This window comes from Narcine bancroftii, chromosome 8, assembly GCF_036971445.1.
Source record: "Narcine bancroftii isolate sNarBan1 chromosome 8, sNarBan1.hap1, whole genome shotgun sequence".
In the NCBI taxonomy this organism is placed as follows: domain Eukaryota; kingdom Metazoa; phylum Chordata; class Chondrichthyes; order Torpediniformes; family Narcinidae; genus Narcine; species Narcine bancroftii.
The window spans coordinates 170,964,338-170,978,351 of record NC_091476.1 but is presented as its reverse complement, the minus strand read 5'-3'; the positions used below and the strand labels follow the sequence as shown (position 1 = coordinate 170,978,351).

The window sequence follows — 14,014 nt, the reverse complement described above, 5'->3', positions numbered from 1 at the left end:
TTTGAGGGAATTACAAGTAACATGTTTGCTGATTTGGATCACAGTTTACATCCACACAGTTTATAATGTTTGGCAGAATAGAGATTTTTCAATATGTGGCATTAATGCCTTTACACCTCAATCAATAAGCAGGCTGCCAAAAGAGAGGGCCTCACAAGATGCAAGGAGACCACTAAATCAAAATATTTGGCTTTGTTGCACTGGTGCAATCCATCAAGTGAAGAAGAAGTCATCCTACAAAGACGGCTGGATTAACAGCGCATGATGCTGCTTGAGACACCGCAGCAACCACAAGGTTCCAATCTGGGGACTTCTGTGCACTGATTTACATGAACTCCAAGCAATAGGCCCTGGTGATGCCATGAGGACAATACTCCCTGGCCAGAGTTCTTGAAGTGCAGAAACTTGAAAGCACTTGGTAGACTCAAGATTATGGGGTGTACAACTCAGAAACTCATTCAAGTTCCAGTTTATTATCATTCGGCTGTACATATGCAACCCGATGAAACAGCATTTCTCCAGACCACATATGCAATACACAGTACATAATAATCACATAAGAACATAGAGATTAAAATAAATGTAAATATTTTGGGTTGACTCGGTCACAAGATACAGTTCGTCAATTTCACGGATTGCGGGGTGAAGCTGTTTCCCGGTCCTGATTTTGATGCTGCTGTACCTCCCTCTTGATGGTAGTAGAGCAAAGATCCTGAGTGTTGGATGAAAAAAGTCTTTGGTAATTCTTTGAGCCCTACTTAAGCAATGCTCCCGGGAAAAATAAAGTAGTGGCAGCACTTCCGGAACTGCTGTAATGGCAGCTCTAACATCAGTGCGGACCACGGAGAATGGAGAGCAAAGTCACGGAGCTCCCGTGGGGTTCAAGCACCAGCCCGACTGCCATCAGCTCTGTGTGGGCTTTGAATGGCCTGTTAAAGGAGCCGATGGTCGATTTATTTAAAATTCTGTGACTGCGGGGTCTGCGCCCATGATGGTGGCGCCTGTAATCGGCTGCAACCATGAGGGGGTTGCAGACACCAGGAAAGTGCAGGGAACCAGAAAATGGGGAGATCACAACTCCCCCCTCCCCAAAATCTGAGAAGGAGAACCAGAGGAGACAAATCATGGGATGGTGACCCCGGGGAGGCAGACCACTGAGGGTTCTGCAGCTGAAGGAACCACACAAGTGGCGGGCTGTTGGTGACTCGAGTTGAAGAACCCACGCAGGCTGTGAGCTGCTGGATAATGCTGTCAACGGACTCCACACCAGGCTGCGGACTCCTTGAGATTGGCTCGCATCTGGCTGAAAGGGGCGCCAGGTATTGGAACCGGGATGCGAGAAGGTGCTGAGGGCACTGAAGAGTTCCTAATCATATTGGAGGTTCAGATCTGGAACTCAGTTTGCCGATGGTTTGGACTGGACTCGGTCCAAATGGCTGCGGAGGCTGCAGGGGTTCTGGAGGCGTATCCATGGGCACTCACTTGGTGACTTGGGGAGGGGGGATTTTATTTTGCTTCTCTTTCTCTGACTGTAAGAGTCGCTTTCGGCAATTTCTGCCGATGGCAGATCTGTCTGCCTTACATCAGATAAAAGGCAATTTTATGTAATATGACACTGTTTTTATTACATGACAATAAACTTAACCTTGAATCTTGAATCTACAGGGAAGATATCAGTAAGATTGAGAGTGTGCAGAGATTTACTAGGATGTTGCTGGTCCTCAGGAGTTGAGTTACAGGGAAGGATTAAACAGTTTAGGACTTTATTTCTTGGAGTGTAGAATAATGAGGGGAGATTTGATAGATGTTTACAAAATGATGAGGGGTATAGACAGAGTAAATGTGAATAGGCTCTTTCCATTTAGATTAGGAGAGATAAATACAAGAGGATGTGGCTTTAGAGTGAAAAAGGAAAGGTTTGGGGGAACTTCATTCAGAGAGTGGAGGAAGTGTGGAACGAGCTGCCATCTGACGTGGTAAGTGTGGGTTCACTCCTAATTTTTATGAATAAATTGGATAGATACATGGATGGGAGAGGTCTGGAGGGTCATGGAATGGGTGCAGGTCAGTGGGACTAGTGGAATGATGTTTCAGCACAGACTATAAGGGCCAAATGGCCCATTTTCTGCGCTGTGGTTTTCTATGATCTCCGCGACCATTTTTATGATCTTCTGTACCAACCTGGTCTGATTGGAGGATCGGTTACTTCATCCTGATGAACGAACGATCAAGGGAAGAAACTCCTGAGACCATGGACATTTTGGAGCACAGGACTCCAGTGATTCTCTGAACTCCCATCTTCGAAGCAAGATACGTTTACTGAAGAAATAGTGATCGTAGTCTCTGGAAGGCAGCTTCACCTGCCATATTGTTTCAATAGCAATGTCCTTTGAGTTGGACTGTTTATTTTTAGAGCAAGCTTTAAAGATGTGTCTGGGGAAACTGATCAATCCGATCAGATAGTCAGTTTCATATTTATATTGTTTCAGAGAAGTCTTAGCTGTGGCCTATGACATAGAAAACATATATAGACATCTGGCAAAGCTCAGTCTTGTGTAGTTGCTTTAACTTATTTACAAGTTGATTCATCCTTATAAAATATCTCAGGTTTGCTTATTGATAGAAGAAGGATCAATCAATTGCATCATAATTATTTTTTTGGAAAATGTGGAAAATGTCCATGATGCTTGAAAGTATCCATATACGATTAGGGGTTGAGTGAGTGCACTCGGAGATGTACCATCACCTTTCTCTTCCTGCTCCTACCCGCTTTGGAGATAAATGTACTTTTCGTTCCCTGAAAAGAGTAAACCAAAGACATGTGTTATTTATTATTCTGGAGATATCATCAGTCAAAATGTTATAGTCAAATAAGTGTAGTGTGCATTTACAAGCACGTTATTACTTTTTTGAAGGAAACAATTTTTCTGATTTGGATGAGAAATTTTCAAGCTTATAGGAGATGACAACTCTAATCTTGTGATTTTATTCTGTATCAATTGGAGAGTCACTGGAATTGATGAATAGAAATCACTGCTCTGTGCCTGACTCATTTTATGTGTATTCTCATTTGGAGATAAAACACTCAGAAATGATCCTCATGTTCTCATCTGTGGAAACGTGCAGTTCTCAATATAATCAAATATTCATAGATTCTCTCAATAAACTTCTCACATAACATAAAGAATAACAAGCACCAATTTATGTTCAAGTAAAAATATGTTGGTGCAAAAATTAAGTTCTGATTCTTGAAGGTTTAGGGTACAGGAACAGTGGCTAAATGTATCTGACAGATGCAGGTTTATCCTAACATTGCTAAAGTTCAGGCAATTATCTTCTGACAGCCCAATGTGTTGACTCTGGGATTGAAGCAGGTTAGGTCAGATGATCAAACTTCAAATGTTGTAAAAGGCAATGGTTTATAAAATGACTGTTCTTCCTAATATTTTCATCCTCTTCCAATTCATCATTTGGGCAAGATTTCATTTGTGCTCAGCTCAGGACTCATCCTTTATATGCTTCGAACTAATCATTTGATAAATCAAGGCAAATTATTTCGAGGGATATCATAATTGAATGTTGGCTTTCCACCCAACTTCCACTCACACTTGCAACATGGAATATGGAGACTTGGAAGATAGAAACAAGGCAATAGGCCATTCAGTCTCTCGAACCTCTCTCCCCTCTTGACAAGATTGTAGCTTTTGATCCTCTTTCGAAGTTTTGTAATTGCTATCTAATCTTTTGTGCGTGTAGTCACTGCAATAAAATGTATTGTGTTTTTTGTCTGTAAGTGTCCCATGTCAATGTGATGGATTTGTCTTGGCTTTTGCAAATAATTCAGCACATTTAACATTTTTCTATGTAAGTGACAATAAGTTTGGTGAATCTGAAAGATCCACCAGCTTTTCTTGGCTGTACTTGGCTGCTGGCCTCCCCCAGGGGTTTGATGGCTTTCATATTTATCTAACAGTTCTGTCCAAGAAGCCACAGCATAAATCTAAAGGTGAGGCTATTTTAGAGAGAGCATGTGAAATGCAGGAATAACTATTGCACTCAATTATTCTACATAATAAGATCAATAATCAGCTGAGAATGAACAATGCCAGCAGAAGGTGTTGATTTCTTTCTGCTACTCTAATGTTGAGAAGCTGCTGGGTTGAGTGGAGCAGAAGTGCTTGTGATAATTAACTTGCTGCTTCCAACCTCACGCATTTTATGTGTCTGCAGACCATGGATTTATAACATCACAAACAGACAGGACAACAGAGAGAGAATGAATGATGAAGAACAATGGGTCATATCACAGGACCACAAGAATTCTTTAGACTCATTGTGTCTCATTTCCCTTCCCACCCTGATTTACCCTATTATTCAACAACTTAATCGCTCTTACATCCCCATCAACATAAAAATGGTCTTACCATGGTTTCAACAGCATGTGAACTTTACCACCAGAGGAGAGAATACCCTGGATCAAGTGTAGAACAACATCCCTGGTGTGTTGAAGGATGCACCCAGCCCCCGTTTTGGTTTCTTGGATCATAGATCCTGCTAACCCTGGTGTACAGACCACTGGCAAAGCAATCTAGATCAGTTCACTAGGAGAGCAGGATGTTGCCAGGGGTGGGGGAGGGCATGGCAGCACTGCAGGACTGCTTTGAGACCACAGACTGAAGCTGTTTCAGGGGCGGCCATGAACAATGGTCAAATAAACATAGGGGAGTACACGAGCTACATCATCACATGCAAGGAGGATGTCGTCGAGATCAAATGCTTCATAACCAGGGCTAACTGGAAACCATGGTTGGATGCAGCGGTCCAAGCCTTTCTCAGAGCAAATGATGCTGCCTGCAGGACAGGAGATGGGATGGCATTGTTCAGCCAGGACTGAACTCTCCCGTGCAATCCAAAAAGCAAAGGGTATGCACAGGAGATCCACAAACAGCTGTGTGGACACCGGCAACACAAGGCACATGCAGCAAGAGATCAAGACTATAACGTTGTGAATTAAGGACAATGTTGCCTCCCTTCCAGACAGACTGAACACTTTCTATGCACAGTTTGATGAAAAGAACAGGATGATCCAAAAGATACATCTGTGTCCCCCAATGAACTGGCTCCCGGCGTAGCCACTGCCGAGGTGAGGAGAACCCTACCCAAGGTGAACCCACAGAAGGCGGCAGGACCAGCAAGATACCTGGTTGGGTACTGAAGGACTGCGCAGTCTAATTGACGGAGGTCTTCATGGAAATCTTCAACACCTCACTGCAGTAGTCCATTGTTCCTGCAGGGTTCCAGAATGCCACCAGTATCCCAATACCCAAGAGGGTAACAATAGCAGGCCTCACTGATTACTACCCTGTGGCACTGGCCCAGATCATTCTGTTCAACCTCACTCCTCAGTATCCTACCAGTATCGTGTGTATCCTTTCTTAGTTTGTTCTTTCATCTGCTATTTTTCAGCTCACTTTACTGGCTGATCCAGATCCCTCTGCAAACTTTGAAAACCTTCTTCGCTGTTCACAACACCTCAAATCTTTGCTTCATCTGCAAATGTACTAATCCATTTTACCACTGTTGGGCACTATCAGTAGCCCCAATAATGACTCAGACAAAGACTGAGGGGAACAATAGGATTTATTGTAGTAGAGACTGCTGGCCCGGGTCCAAGGCTAAGAATGAATGGGAAGGAGAGGGGATTCGACCTTTATGGCCCAGGGTCACATGGGTAGGACTAAGGGAGGAGCCAAGGTCGAAGGACACCCGGAGGGAGGGCCAGCCAGCACATACAATCATATCACTACAACCACATTATCATCCAAATCATTGATAGAGATGACAAAAAACAATGGTCCCAGTACCGATCCCTGAGGCCTACCACTAGTCTCAGGCCTCCAATCTGAGAACCAATCATCCACTACTACTCCCATCCAGCCATTGCCAAATCCAGTTCACTAATTCACCATGAATACCTAATGTTTGAACCTTCCTGACTAACCTACCATGCGGGACCTTGACAAAGGCCTTACTAAAGTCCAGGCAGACACCATCACACCCTTTCTTTTGTCAACTTTCCTAGTAACTTCATCAAAAAACATGATTTACCATGCATAAAGACAGAATTGTATATCCGATTTCTTAGAGCACCTTCCAATAATTTACCTACCACTGACATCAGGATCACTGATCTATAATTTCCATGGTTATTTTGGAGCCCTCTTTTTTTAAAAATTTTTTTTTTTTCACACCATAAATCACATTAACCATGGTACACACTTTTTCCTTTTCACACATATACAGTGCCATTTTCTCCCCCCCCCTCCCTCCTCCCATCCCACCCTCCCTACCTCCCCCCTCCCGTCCATTTAAGGTATACAATCCAGGATACATTAAACCAGTCAGACAATGTTGTCATTCAATAAAAATACACCAGAAATTCTACTGAGTCCATTCTTTTCATTTCCTTTTCCTTCCGTTAACTTAGGTAATGATTGTCCCTGGTAGGTTTTCGCTATTGTATTTAATGTAAGGCTCCCATATTTGTTCGAATATTTCAATATTATTTCTTAAACTATATGTTATTTTTTCTAATGGAATACATTTATTCATTTCTATATACCATTGTTGTATTTTCAAATTATCTTCCAATTTCCAGGTGGAGCCCTCTTTAAGCAATGGAACAATGTGACTTACCCTGCAATCTTTCAGAAACACACCCATGTCTAAGGATATTTCAAATATTTATATCAGAGCCCCTGTGATTTTGACACTAATGTCACTCTAGGTCCAAGGGAATATTTTGGGGATTTATTATTCACTTTATGACAACAAGCACTTTCTCCTCTTTAATCCGTAATGGTTCTATGACTCTCTGGTAGCTTTCTTTACATCCCATGAATCTATGCCCGTTTCCTAAGTGAATACTAAAGAAAAAAACTATTTCAGATCTTCCCCCATCTCTTTTGGCTCCATACAAAGCTGACGACTCTGATCTTCAAGGGGACTTATTTTGTCCCTTACTATCCCTTTGCTCTTAATATATGTTCACATTAATTTTCCTTCACATTGCCTGCCAAAGCAACCTCACATCTTCTTTTATCCATCCTGATTTCTTTCTTCAGATTTTTCTTGCATTATTTATACTCTTCAAGTACCTAATTTTCTCCATGGTTCCTATACCTGTTATTCACCCCCTCTTCTTCTGAACCAGATTCCCAATATCCCTTGAAAGCCAAGGTTCGCTATACTTTCTAACCTTGCCTTTAATCGGGACAGGAACATACAGACTCTGTACTTCAAATTTTCACCTTTGAAGGTCCTCCATTTACCTCGCACATCCTTGCCTGTGAACAATCCACACATTCTAGATCCTTTCTCATTTCCTCAAATTTAACCTTTCTGCATAAAATTTCAACCCAAGGCCCACACCTATCTTCTCCATAATTGACTTGAAACTAATTGCATTAGGATCACTGGATCCAAAATGTTTCCCTTCACATCTCTCTGTCACCTGCCCTGTCTCATTCCCTAATTGTGTGCACACAGCATGCTCCGATTGGGGAAGAGATACAGGAGTATCAGAGCTGGCACCATCAGGCTGATGAACAACTTCTGCCCACGGGCAGTGAGAATGCTGAGCGACCAAAGAAACTTCTCACACTGGCCATCCGAGATTTTCATCTGATACGATGATGACTGGAACCAAATAAGAGAGGGATGGTAGGCTAATGGGAACAATAAGGAGAGAAGAAAAGAATTCCAGTAGGAGAAGAGTGTGGGTGATGGTGAATAGAGCCAGCACAAGAGGAGAAAGAATCTGGGAAATAGGAAACTGGCAAAGGATAGAAGAGAAATATATATGTGAGATCAGAAGGGGAGAGGATGGAGGGGGAGTGGGTTACCTGTGATTAGAGAATTCTGTGTTCATGCCTTTGGGTTATAGACTAGCCAAGCAGAACAGAGACACCAATACCCTTGTGAGTGAAAAGCCCTGCAAAAGGTATTTGATACAAACCAGGACAACACAGGCACAACCCTCCCACCATCAGGAAAGAGGTATCAGTGCCACAAGACTCATACCACCAGGTTCAGGAACAGTCGCTACCCCTCCACCCTCAGACTCCTCAACAACAAACACAATCAGGGACTCATTTAATGAATCTTATTTTGCACTTCAATTATTTTTTTTCTCTCTCTGTGTTTCACAGTTTGTTTATTTGTTTATGTGTACAGCTTTTTCTTGCACTACCAATAAGTGGTAATTCTGCCTCACCCACAGGGAAAATCATCTCAGTGTTTATGTGATGTCATGCTGTTCTCATGGGTACGAATATGAGGGAGTACCTCATTTTCTGCTTGGGTAGTCTGCAAAGATAACACAAACTGTCCATTTCCCTCCACAGGTACTGGCTGACCTGATGTTTTTTGCAGCATATTCTGTCTCCTGTGTCATTTGGGACATCATTGCTTCTTTCTTTGGCTTGGTTTCGCAGACAAAGATTTATGGAGGGGTATGTCCACGTCTGCTGCAGGCTCGTTGGTGACTGACAGGTCCGATGCGGGACAGGCAGGCACGGTTGCAGCGGTTGCAGGGGAAAATTGGTTGGTTGGGGTTGGGTGTTGGGTTTTTCCTCCTTTGTCTTTTGTCAGTGAGGTGGGCTCTGCGGTCTTCTTCAAAGGAGGTTGCTTCCCGCCAAACTGTGAGGCACCAAGATGCATGGTTGGAGGCGATATCAGCCCACTAGCGGTGGTCAATGGGGCAGGCACCAAGAGATTTCTTTAAGCAGTCCTTGTACCTCTTCTTTGGTGCACCTCTGTCTTGGTGGCCAGTGGAGAGCTCACCATATAACACGATCTTGGGAAGGCGATGGTCGTCCATTCTGGAGTCGTGACCCACCCAGCGCAGTTGGGTCTTCAGCAGCATGGATTCGATGTTTGCGGACTCTGCCAGCTCGAGTACTTCGATGTTGGTGATGAAGTCATTCCAATGAATGTTGAGGATGGAGCAGAGACAACGCTGATGGAAACGTTCTAGGAGCCATAGGTGGTGCCGGTAGAGGACCCATGATTCGGAGCCGAACAGGAGCATGGGTATGACAACGGTTCTGTACATGCTTATCTTTGTGTGTTTCTTCAGGTGATTGTTTTTCCAGAATCTTTTGTGTAGTCGTCCAAAGGCGCTATTTGCCTTGGCAAGTCTGTTGTCTATCTTTTTGTCGATCCTTGCATCAGATGAAATGGTGCAGCTAAGGTAGGTAAACTGGTTGACCGTTTTGAGTTCTGTGTGCCCGATGGAAATGTGGTCATGGTGGGGAGCTGGCTGATGGAGGACCTCAGTTTTCTTCAGGCTGACTTCCAGGCCAAACACCACTGCAGTCATATAATAAAGTATCAAATATTGTCAAATGAATAGAGTCTTTGCAGGAATCAATGTTTAGATTTTTTCAACACTTGTTAACTAAGGCTTAAAGCAGGCATTTCCAGGACACCATGTTCTGTAACAAAGTGTGACTCTTCTCAAGTCTCATCTTCCATTTGAATTCTTGTCACACAAAGCAATTTGAATCAATGTCTATGTTAATAAATACGGGAGCCTTTCCGCAAATAATGCTGCAACCATTCAAACCCTGCCCAAAGATAAGTGTTTGACGTGACCTCGTAACATTTCAATATCATACAAATGATGAACATAAATATATGATCAAGGAAGAGCATCTCAAAACAGGAAGATGCTGTCAAAGCAAATAAAATAATCGAAGCAAATTGGTTTGACTTCAGTTAAACCAGCCATCTTAGTTGAATTATAACAAGAGTTTCTTGGCTTCAACATCACAAAGTAACATTTTTACTAAAAAAAGAAGCCATCTATGTCACAAGCAATTCAATCAAGGTTGTTGAATAATTTTAGAATAAAAATAATTCTTGTTATCAATATTTATGGTTGCCAGCCTGCATTCAAATAATGAGTTTGTGTAAAAATAATGTGGTAATTGCATGTGACATTCAATGTGCGCCGTACCACTTCCTCCATCCGCCTTACCAGACTAACACACGTGCTTATAGCACGTTAGTCAGAACCACGTCATTCATGACGCAGAGGTGCTGGAGCTGTTGGAATCTCTCTTCAACAGTGCCCCTCCTCTGAGGTCCGCACCCTAGGTGGCTGTCTAGTTGGCCTAATGGTGTTGAGGTATAATTTGACCAATTTACTTAAGATATGCTTCAGTGCTGCAACAAATCTTGAGAATAGGGTTGAGCATAAACACATCCATTGTGGAACCTTAAAGGACTGACTTTCACTCTGAGGTCACTACTTGTTCATCTCAGAGCTCTGCAGGAGGCCATTAATAGAGCTGGTGCAGATTTGGAGGAAGATTCAGCGGCTATGGGAATGTTAAAGGATTCATTAAGACACCGCAACTTTAATGAATTCCTCAACTTCTCAATGAGGGAGCAATTCATGTGCAACTTGGAGGACAAATGGACTTGATCCAAGTCATTAAGCATGTAGAGTCTTATATTGGACTCCAAATCCAATGGAAGAGACATAAAAAAAAGCAATTTATTTCTTCCTGCTGCTTACACAAACCCAACAACTTTTAGTTATTTAAGTTTTCATTTTGCAAACAAGCTCCAGGAGTTTTGTCTGAACCCTTGCTAGGTTGATATGGAGTCTCAACCTGAAACGAAGACTGACCATTTCTCTTCATGGATGATGTCTGATCCAGTGAGTCCTTCTAGCTTCTATTTGCTCACTTAGGGATTCCATTGCAATTTTTGTGTTTCTACATTGAAGCTAGTAATTGATAGTATGTTGGATATTAAGCAAACGGAGGCATACAGATTCAATGCAATGAGGTTGGGCTGAAGTTTAATATCAATTTACTGAATGCTCGAGCTAGGATGAAAGGATAAATGGCCTACAGCACCTATAGCCTGAATATACCTGGGATTTGTATGATCTTGGAAGCTAAGCAGGCACAGGCCTGGTCAGTACTTGGAGGGGAGACCACCTGGGAACACCTGCTGCTGTGGGTTTCTGTGAGGGGCACTAGACAAAGTGGCGACTCTGTCTGCCTTGCGGTAGGCAAATGTTAAAAAATTTCATCTGTGTCACATTTTAAATGTAGTATTACGTGACAAAAGTGGAACCTTTATCTTTTACTAATGGCGGTAATCATTGCCTCACCCCACCACATAGGCAACCTCCCCAAGCAAGAGCTAAAATAGGAAAACGCTGTCCATGGTTATAAATATAGGTGAAAGGTGAGAAGGGACAGGCAGACATCAGAGAAGTTCTAATGCATATGACATAAAGGACAAGATCTTGTTATCACTGGATTTCTTCGGGACATTGTGAGCACTTAGATGAAGAATGACCGAGGAAAATACTTGTAAGATATTTTCAAGATTCTGTAAGAAAGAGCCATGACACCAATCGTTTCTGATGAGTATTATATTTTTTAGACTCACTGTATAATGTACTAATCAATTAACGTTTCACATCTACGCATAGAGTAACAAGTTAGCTCTAAGAATCAGTGTTATTTCCTGCTACTCAATAAACTGAAGACAAAATTTGAATCACAAATTTGCTGCTTTGGCAAATTAATTCCCACATCTGGAATACTCCAAGTAGTCAGATATTTCAGAAAGTTTGAAGCTGTATATATAAGGAAAACTACTTTTAGTCATATTGGAGATGAGTGGTAATTCTTTCATCAATCAAATAAAGTAATCACACTGAGGTGATTTTAATCCCGTCGTTTGTAAGTAAGTACCAACCACCCACTGACAATATAGGCCTTTAATGGTGGAATTTGCTGCAGTCAGCTTATTCTTCCATACTTTAAATAAACTCTACTTCCTGTGTGAATTACATTTGCTGTACGATTGATTGCTTGGCCTGAGCCCTGACTCCCATCATCGCCCCTTTACCTCTAACTCATCAGCTGATGCGATACTGTCAGTAGACACTTTGTTCCATTTTAAGACGTTTCATCACAGGCAGAGAGATTGCCAGGAATTACTTGAAATTTTGTTTCATCACAAACTTTTGGGAATTCTTCAAAATAGGGAGCTTGAAGTTGGCACCCTTTCTGTCCTCCAACACATTCACTTTGGGATTCACTGAAAATCATTTTTTAACCCCCCAAAAATATACCTTATTCTTACTAAATTATTTATAATGCAAGAAAACCATTCAAGACTTTTTACATTCGTCGTATTAATCATATTAATACATTCTTATCATTGTGCATTTTGCATTCTTCTCTTAATGCTCCGTTACTACCACTGTGGCACCTTGTGGTTTCTTACCCCACCCCACCCCACCTCTGTTGGAAGAGGGGCTTCCCCTCAGTGTTAGTCCCTCAGTGCCTGGTAATGGGAGGACTCTAGACTGTGGTCCTTCCCCACAATGCTCTCGTGTCAGCTGCACCAAGCCTCAGCATGTCCCTCAGCACATACTCCTGCAGTCTGGAATTTGCCAGTCGGCAGAACTCCCAGGACAACATCTCAGTGTGCTGGAAGACCAACAGGTTTCAGCAAGAGCAAAGAGCATTTTTCACCGAGTTGATGGTCTTCCAGCAGTTCAAGCTCAGATTGTGTCCCTGGGGACAGTCCATAGATCAGAGCCCTCTGTCACGCTGCTGCTGGGGATGAACTGTGACAAAGCCCCCCCTGCCTCCTTCTTCACACACTCTTTGCAGATCTGCATTCAGCAAAGAGCTGGGTGACCCCTGCAACTGTCCTGAGGAGAACGTACGTGGAGGGTGATGCTCCAGTTGTACAAGAAGGATTTCACTGGGAGGGCTCCTCTCACTACCAGCCAGGCCAAGTCCTGCTATTTGCTTGTGAGCCCTGGTGATGAGACATTCCGCCAGATGACCCAGACAAGGAAACATCCCACTGGATCTATGGAGTCCTCATCTCAGTTTCTGCAGGACATTCCGTGCTGACCACAGCTTGATGGCCTTGTGGTCGAAGGTGTTGTTCTGGAAAAAACTTTTCCACTGAGGTGATGTGGCAAAGTCCAGCTGACTGGGACATTGCACGGATCCGGGTCCAGGCTCATCCTTCACAACACTCGGAGCAGGTAGAACCTCATCCCATTGCGGCATTTGTGCCCTCGTACTTTGGTTCCATGCACAGTCTGATGCAGCCACACATGAAGGTGGGCATACCATGTTGGGTATGCCCTTGCCCCATTTTCTGGTGACTTGTGCATGGCTCTCCTTCATATCTCACATGAATCGGAAAACTGCTCTGGTAATTGAGATGTGGGGGATGGGCCACTCCTGCACCATGTACGTCACCTTGCACCTGATGACCAGGTTCTTCCCCATTATCGAGAAGGAGCGCCGCACCCACAGTCCCAATTTTCCGTAGACCTTTGCAATCCGCTCCGAACAATACTTGTTGCATTCATCATTTAACTTACGTGGAGTATAATACAATTGATGAAGAAAATTCTATTGAACCATTTGATATCGAACATTTACTGTATTGGTAACACTTTTATAACATGATTTTGACCAAATCTCCTCCTGAATTTGTAGATTTAAATCTTTCTCTCATCCGATTTTTGATTTATATAAATCTTTTATCTTTACAGTCTCTTGTAATTTTATATACATATTAGTAATACATTTCTTAACAACAAATGTATCTGTTATTATATCTTCGTATTGACTTAGTTGAGGGATTCTCAAATCTGCTCCCTGTCTCTTTTACAAATACATTTTCAATCGATAATATGCAATAAATTGTAATATCATGTGTATTGTATTTATCTTTTAATTGATCAAAAGTTAAGAAAAAAGATCCTAAGAAACAATCTTTTATTCTCTGTATACCTTTACTATCTCTTTGGCTTGGCTTCGCGGACGAAGATTTATGGAGGGGGTAAAAAGTCCACGTCAGCTGCAGGCTCGTTTGTGGCTGACCAGTCCGATGCGGGACAGGCAGACACGATTGCAGCGGTTGCAGGGGAAAATTGGTTGGTTGGGGT

General features: G+C 42.6%; 1 long non-coding RNA gene across 2 annotated transcripts in view; it reads right to left on the bottom strand.

Annotated features, from left to right (window-relative positions):
* Positions 1–538: 538 nt before the first annotated feature.
* LOC138741947 (uncharacterized) overlaps positions 539–14,014 on the bottom strand; it is a 35,294-nt gene continuing 21,818 nt past the window's right edge. For both annotated transcript variants that reach the window (XR_011343915.1, XR_011343914.1), the window contains exons 3-4: positions 2,182–2,797; positions 539–712 (exon numbers count right to left, since the gene is read on the bottom strand). This is a non-coding gene — a long non-coding RNA (uncharacterized lncRNA). The remainder of the gene's footprint in view (positions 713–2,181; positions 2,798–14,014) is intronic.